This window comes from Larus michahellis, chromosome 1 (genome assembly GCF_964199755.1).
Source record: "Larus michahellis chromosome 1, bLarMic1.1, whole genome shotgun sequence".
Lineage (NCBI taxonomy): Eukaryota > Metazoa > Chordata > Aves > Charadriiformes > Laridae > Larus > Larus michahellis.
In genome coordinates, this window is record NC_133896.1 from 16,522,167 (window position 1) to 16,530,303 (window position 8,137).

An 8,137-nucleotide genomic window follows, 5' to 3' on the forward strand; every position below is an offset into this window, starting at 1 on the left:
ATTACTTGAGCCTGGGATTATTCTTGCCATGTGAAAATTAAGCATTTAATCTAAACAAATCACCCAGGCTTCCTTCAGAATCAAAGGAGAAAGACAGGGATCCCTACAGGGTCTATCCTACCACCTTCTTTAGACACTTACCTTAAAGGGGTAAATCCCCCCTTGGAGGTATCCGCTGCTTTCCTTTGGCTATGGGTAGCCCATTTCCTCAGTTTAGGACAGATGCCGCTATTTTAAGCAATTAAAGTGTACTGAGATGAATCCTGTCCATAAAGAACGGGTCAAAATTATAAATGAAATCTGAGGCTCTGAAAAGTAAAACCATCGTGCTACATTTGTCTCTCTCCTCTTTTGTTTCTGCTCTCATTTCTTCAAGCATATCCTATGCTTAAAGTGTAATTTCTCAAAGGCAGAGACTTCTTTTGTTTTCTACACATTGTGAGACTATAACACTAAATAATAAAAACAGAGTGAAGTATAAGCTTATAATAAAATAAGAGAAGTATTTTATTTGTCAGATCTGATCAGGAGAGAGATAAGGACAGCAGAAGAACACGCTGTGGAGCTCAGGGGGAGGGGGAGAGGGAGGTCACCCCTTCTCTCCCAGCTTCTTCGCCTCTGCATCCCACCAGCTGGCTGCTCTTCCATATCTTGCATCCTGGAGCAAACAGCTACTTTAAAAATTGTATTTAATAATTGTTTAAATGAGCTTTTCCACATTTCAAAAGGATGAAAAATCTGTTTATAATTTATGAGAAACTTCTTCATTTTGTAACAGTCACAGCACCCCATGGTACCCTTCACCTTTTGTGTGCAAGTCAGATATTTGAAATCTTTGGTTTTTTCACCACAATCAAGAAGTCCAGTTTCAACTTGAATATCATCTCCCTGGCAGGCACAGCGTTGCTGATCGTTTTAATCAACAGTAAAGAGAAAAAAGACTGTATTTTTTTTTAAATATCAGTGTGATTTTCAAAGTGCTATTCAAGACATATATATTCAAGATAGAACATTTCCTGTTATTTCTTAAGGTCCTGACACTTCCAAGCTGGCAGTGCAACTGGTAGGATGAAAAGTCTGTCGGGTACTTTGTTGTGATCTAATGTTAGTTTACTCAGAATTGGTGAGTTCATGCAGTACAATTGGACAAGGTTGTTTCTAGGAACCTTCTCACATCAATAAACTAAAGTGCTTGAAATTTTACACTTTTCATTGCTTATTGGCCTAATAATTAGAAAAAATTCTTCTCCCTTAATTCAATTGAAAAAACGGATTATTGTGCATGAAAACACAGCAGAGGGAACTAGAAAGAAAAAAAGAAAAGGAACATGTTCAGCAAGAAACAACTGAAGACATGTATGAGGAAAAGGAAGCAAAAGAGCTTTTCTAACCTCCACAAGGTGTTGCAGTCTGGTCTCCAGGGCTGCCTCTGGCCCCTCTCCCTCTGCTTCCCTCCCAACTAGACCTCCTGGATGAACCCCAAGCCTGCTTCACCCTTTATCAAGCCTTGGGTGTATTGACAAAACCCATTACCAGTATCCAGCTCTGGCTGGTGTGTCCAGATGGTGTAGGACCATGCCACATGGGATCAGAGACACAGCAGTACGGATGCCAGGTATGTGGACAAAGGCTGAAGCTAGAGCACCAGCAGTGGAGAACTGTTAGATCAGCACAGCCATATTGTTTTGTACATTGTCATGATAGCTATGGTGAGCTTTTAGGTATATTTTTTTAGTGATGATTTATTGTACTTGAATAATAAACTGCAAAACCCCATGGAACTGGCGTCCCCCTGATGAAGGCTGCCTTCCAGGCAGGAACACAAAGCAACGCCCAGCCTGGGGAGCCACAAATAACTCTCCTCCCTTGGCATGCCCTGCTCTTTTCTTGCACACAGCAACATTTCCACAGCTGTTTGGAGAACCTGTGTTGGCTCTGCTACAGATTTTGAGACACTAACAAAGACCCAGACTGAAGAAGTGCTTCAGCCTGGAGTATTTGCTCCTACGTGGTGTTGTCACCAACAGCTGCCCAGGGTGTTCTGCTGTGTCCCCACTGACCTACCACAGGGGAACGAATGGAAAGTACATCAAGGAAAGCAGATTTACCCTCCTGAGCACAGTCTCTGGGTCCCGGCTTTATTCAGCCCCATTAAGTCCGCATACAAGTTTCCTCCGTGATTATGAGGAGAAAACTGCATTTTGAGGCTTTAATGGAAGCACTGTAGGCTATATACATAAACCGCACAACTGTAGGAATTAACCGTGCAAGTTTTCTCTCTAAAACAGGGAGTCCACTAAAAAGGGAGAGTTGTATCAGACTTGCAGGAGTTAAGAGAAGCTATATTTATATTGATGACTTTATCAGGAATAATCTAAAGTGTCTGCAAATAAGAAAACTGGAAAAGATTTTTGAAAGCAAATATTTGCTTTGCACATCTCACTATTTTAGGTACATGGAAAGATTTGCGTCTCAGAAAACTGATGCTCTTTTCAAGCCATTAAAGCCAAGGTGCTTCACATTATTTAAAAAAATGTCTATTTTTAGAGACAATTTGACCAAAGATTTTTTTTAAAGACATTTGTTCAATTGCTTTCTTTAAGAAAACAAAAATTGTAAAGTGCATACAACACAGGCTAGAGGGTACAGAACTTCCAGCTCTGCCAACAAATTGACTTGAGCAGCATGAAGAGCAGTTGTTGAATTAGATTTACCTACATGCTTTTAAAGAGTCAATCATACTTTGTTTTAAAATATCAAGCTATATTTTGGCAAACAAAGACCAAAGAAACTTCTTAGTAAACCAGGGATTAAAACTCTACTATAGCTTTAAAATACAATTTGTATGAGGACAATATATACAGAGCTAGGATAACAGCAACAGCTTTTCCATGACAGCCACTCCTCTGAAACATAAAATAATGAATCTTCTCAATGGAAAGCTTTTCCCACCACAGCACCTGTTAATAGCACATAACAGCGCTCTTATTCTGCTAATGGTATCTGTACTGTTGAAAGTGCCAAGACTGTCCTATTTTCATTCACACAAAATTTGTGGCAGTGTTCTGTTTTAAATCCCTGTTATTAGATTTTTCCATACCTGTCAGCCTAAATTATCCTAAGTATTTTTCTCTAGGTTATAGCAAATTCTTCTGCAAAGGTTAAATTGATGTTTAGGAATTATCCTGAGCTCAGATAGGAATTATCCTCAGAGCTCTCTAGCCCCTGAGGAACCTTTGTGGCCTACTGGCTTAGAAATGTTTTGTTACCAATGCAGAAACCTTCCATACTGTAGTCTGTTTGAGAACTAAGGTTTATGTTTGGGTTAGTTTGTTTTTTGGGGGGGGGAAACAAACAAAAATCAAAACCCAGGAGATTACATTTTAAAGAACAAAGGGAAAACAGTCAATTCCACAAGCTCCCAAAAACCCCTAGGGAACTGAGACCGCTGGGAGGAGAACCTGACAGACAGAAGGATTGCAGCTTCAGTTTGAGGACAGAAAACAGTGGAGAGAAAAATGTGTTTTCTGGAGGACAACAGCAGCAGCAGCAGCAAGAGCATCCCCTGCCCAGCCACCAAAGCCCAATGGTTAGAGAGCTCCCATGGGAGCCACTGGCTCTGGTCCTCCGGTTGGAAGCACAAAGTGATACCAGCTCTTCCACCATCCTGGGGAGCACCCAAACTATGGGTCTCTGAAATGAAAGAAGTCTGCCCTCATAGTTTCCCCTTACTTTTTACAAGAACTGAAAATTTAAATATTATGTTTTAGATTGACCTGGAATAAAATAATTTTGGTTCATTTAGTTAATTTTAGTTAGTAAAAGTGAGATGGGCTGAAAAAGAATCACTTTTCTCTCTCATTATTTTGTTGACTGGAAGAAATGGTTTCTTTCTCATATAACTTGAAAAAAAAAGTAGCACAAAATCATTAGAAATCTGAAAAAGTCTGTTTAAACTGAAATTAATAAAGGTTCAGGAAGCTGCAGAAACAGAAAGGTCTGCACGGTCAAACTGGGAAATCTGACATTTTCCATCTGTAGTCAGCAACACCTGTAATACACGTGGTGTCTGGCTGTCACCAGAACAGCACTCTCACACAGCCCCTCTCCTGTGGTCACCCATGAGGTCCCTGGTTGCAGAAGACAGCAAGCACAGAGCAGACAGGCGTTAGAACAGCTAGACGTATGTTGTGGTTCAGCCCCAGCTGGCAAAAAAACACCATGCAGCCGCTTGCTCACTCCCCCCACAGTGGGATGGGGAAGAGAATCGGAAGGGTAAAATTGAGAAAACTTCTGGTTTGAGATAAAGACAGTTTAATAAGTAAAGCAAAAGCTGTGCAGGCAAGCAAAGCAAAACAAGGAATTCTTTCACTACTTCCCATCAGCAGGCAGGTGTTCAGCCATCCCCAGGAAAGTAGGGCTCCATCAAGTGTAATAGTTGCTTGGGAAGACAAACACCATCACTCCAAACATTCCCCCCTTCCTTCTTTCCCCCCCAGCTTTATATGCTGAGAATGATGTCATATGGCATAGAATACACCTTTGGTCAGTTGGGGTCAGCCATCCTGGATGTACCCCCTTGCAACTCTTTGTGCACTCGCAGCCTAATCACTGGCAGAGCAGTGTGAGGAGCAGAAAACGCCTTGACTGCTTAGCAACAACCAAAATCAGTAGTGGGCTATCAACAGTATTCCCATCCCAAACCCAAAACATAGCACTATACCAGCCGCTAGTAAGAAAGTCAACTCTACTGAAGTGAAAACCATGACAACATACCTTCTTTTGCCTAATTTGGCAACATAAACAGCTAAACTGACATTTTGGAGAGTCTCCATTTTCAGTCCCAAATGAAGTTTACTACAAAGGCTTCTGGGGAGTATTTAAATCTATCAACATATACATGTTAATTACCTAAAAGTATGACAGAATGATGGCTATCAGCTTTTTAATTTTATCTGTGTCTATTCTGTAACATCTGGAACCTGTACAAACACAGAAAGCATCATGCATAAGTCACACACAAAATAAATGAGGGGAATGATTAGATTTCGTCTGGACCCTAACAATATAACCAACGTCACAACAGTACAGTAACAACACTGCATGCCAGCAAGTTGGGAACTGGTGCACAGTTTTATATAATTTGTCCAGGATGAAGAATATATAACCTCTGCTTTATCTTTCTCTCAAGTACTTAATTGCACCAGATGGGAGAAAGCAGAAAAATTAATGCCTTCACTTTCCTGATCTCACCTTGTCATAAGGAAGGGAAGTGGTGTCATCACTAAGGAGCAGCTGGGTATGATGGAAACCCAGCCAAGTACAGAAAATGCCAGCAACAAACCTGGAGAGAAGGAAATACCTCTTGCTTTCGAACACCATTATTGAAGCAATTGCTTTTTGGCAGAAGGTGGCAGGAAGGAATCTTTCCCTTGCTGACCATCTGCATGAAGCGCATTTCGACTGCAATCTGTTTGCTCACACGTTGCCCATCCTTTCTCACCAGATAGTTTGTGACCATTACCCTGAGCTCCCTGCAGTGGAGTTAAGGCAGAAGGTGTCTGTGAACACCGAGCCAGACGGCATTTCAGAGTCTCTGCTGTATCTTGAAGGGTAAGCAGCCTGCAACAGAAAACAGGGTAGAAAAGGATCAGAGCTTTGGAGAAGTCAGGGTCAGTTTGAAGCTGGGGATTGAGAGGGTGGCAGTGGGAAGAGAAGCAGCTGATTCAGGTACCCTGGCAGGGAAAAGATGTAATGTTTTGAGAAGGTCCACAGGTACTCCTAGGGACATGGAATGGGCTAGGAAGATGTGAAGAGAGATGGGCAGGGGATTACAGAGAAGATGTCAGAAGTTGTAGCTGGAAGTTGTGGCTTAGTCAGATGGACATGAAAGAAGTGCTGTGTGCTAGGAGTTTGGAAAAAAAGTATTGTCATGCAGGAACAGAGGCTGAGAAAAAACAGGCCTGTCCACAGGGCCTCCATTCACTGCGTGAGCAGGTCTGTGCAGAAATACAACGTCTGTTTAAAGAGATGGGATGCACTGGACCTACTGGGCATGTTGAGGTGCTCACGTAAGAGTATCCTGACCCTTTCAGATTGCCTTGCAGAAGTGTCCTGAAAATTAATTGAAACCCTAGTGTTTACCAGATTACACTTAGACTGGATAAAACTTAATTATTAACAGTTGTTATTTTTGCTAGGTTCAGCTCTCACCAAGCATACTCAAATTGTTACAGAAAGCAAGAGGCATGGTAAAATAAAAAAAAACAAACACCAAAACATGGAGTTAGTGTTCTGTATCATTAAAATCAAAACAATACTCTTATAGAGCAAAACCTCTCTAGCAATTTGCCAATATTTTCTTAAAACCTGTTTGGCCTGGCAGAACATCAAAGGAATAATTTTCAAGAAAACTCTAAAGATTTATTTCTTGTAATGCCCAAACAGTCAAACATGCATACTTACCTACACAGATTTCACAATAAGTTTGAGGAACCTTGTTCTGCTGATTAAGCATCAACTTACATGCATGCTACTAGTATATTTTTAATACCACAAGGGTCATGACAACTTGAAAAACTTTGATAAAATATTAGTAAGACCATGTCAAACTTGTTATTTATGAATATATCCTAGTACCAACATCAGCTCACATAAGGCTTATCCAAATCTCTCACAAACCGTGAAAAAGACTTCAGTGTCTTTTACACAATTAACAAATAGCAATGCTGTGTACATTGGCATCTTGCACACTGGGTAAATGACCCTGCTTTGGGACAACGCCTTTTCCTCTGTCAAAGGCAAATCATTCATACCCCCACACTGCGCCAGCTAACACTGTTCTCAACCAGGTAGCCCTGCAGAAGCCCAAATCCTTCCTACCATCCAGGGTTTTAAGACCAGTAACACTTTTCAAGAATAAGCTTTATGCTGGGACACAGCACACGTGTAGCAAAGGAGTAAAAAATATGTTTTTTTGTGAATGCAACTTCAAAGAAACTTTGAGAAACCTATTTATTAATGTTCATGTGCTTTTCCCAAGAAAACTGTGTTCCAAAGAATGGAAAACAGAACACTAAAATTAAAGAAATACTGAAGGTCACAATATATGCTAGTGTAAGTATCTTTGCCTCCTGATACTTGCTGGTCTTATCCTGAATGTTTAGACGATTCAAGAAGCCATTATGCGAAAGGATTAGTGTTTTCATGTAACTTAATCAATTATAAAAATATTTCTGCTTTGTAATCATGATCTAATTACTAAAAATAGCCAAGCGGTGACAGATCAGGATTTATTACTAACCTGACATTTGTAATCTAGACAGGAATTCAGCTCAGTGACTGATGTTCCCTTCCTCCCCACACACACCATACAATCTATCAACAACATACAGCAAATCTCCCCTGAATGAAAGACACAACTTCGCATCAGTTATCTGTCTACACCAAGCAATTTAAATTCCTCGGAAAAAGAAGAAAACCAACAAGATTACACCACAATATTTTTAACCGCAGCTTTTAGAGTGCTTTACTCGGCTACAGTACTTATGCCAGCTCCCCTGTGAGTGAAGTATGAGGCTTATGAAGCAGCTGTATAAATTGAATTCTAAATGTTAGCTAAGTCACAGAAATATTCAAAAGAAGAATTAGGATTAATTTCTCTTTAAAAAGATCTGTAGAAGTAAATAATTTTGGATTACGTATTAAAAGTGTTTTTTCTGTACAGCAGTGATCCTGTTTACACAATGAATTAATGGTAAATAAGGTAAGTAGCTTTAACATATTTTTCCTTTCAGTGAACTGGTCTGCTGTCTGAGACCCTATGAAAAGAAATTTTCACAATGATCATTTTAAAAAGGATTTCTCAAAAGACCAGAGTGGGACCGAGTTGAAAAAAACGACGTAGAAGAACAGAGACCAAGGCCTCCTTTCGTGCCCCTCCTGTTTTTATTTAAACCAGCAACAGATGCACCACAAAAACGGGAGACTGTGAACAAATACCACCACAACCAAACTCCTACACATGCAGGGACGTCACTGTCCAGGTTTTGGGCAAGGAAGCCGCACCTCTGGCCGCGGGAAGGGCTGGCGACCGCCTCAGGCCCGGCGGCGACCGCCAGCCCTGCGCCGGGCAGGC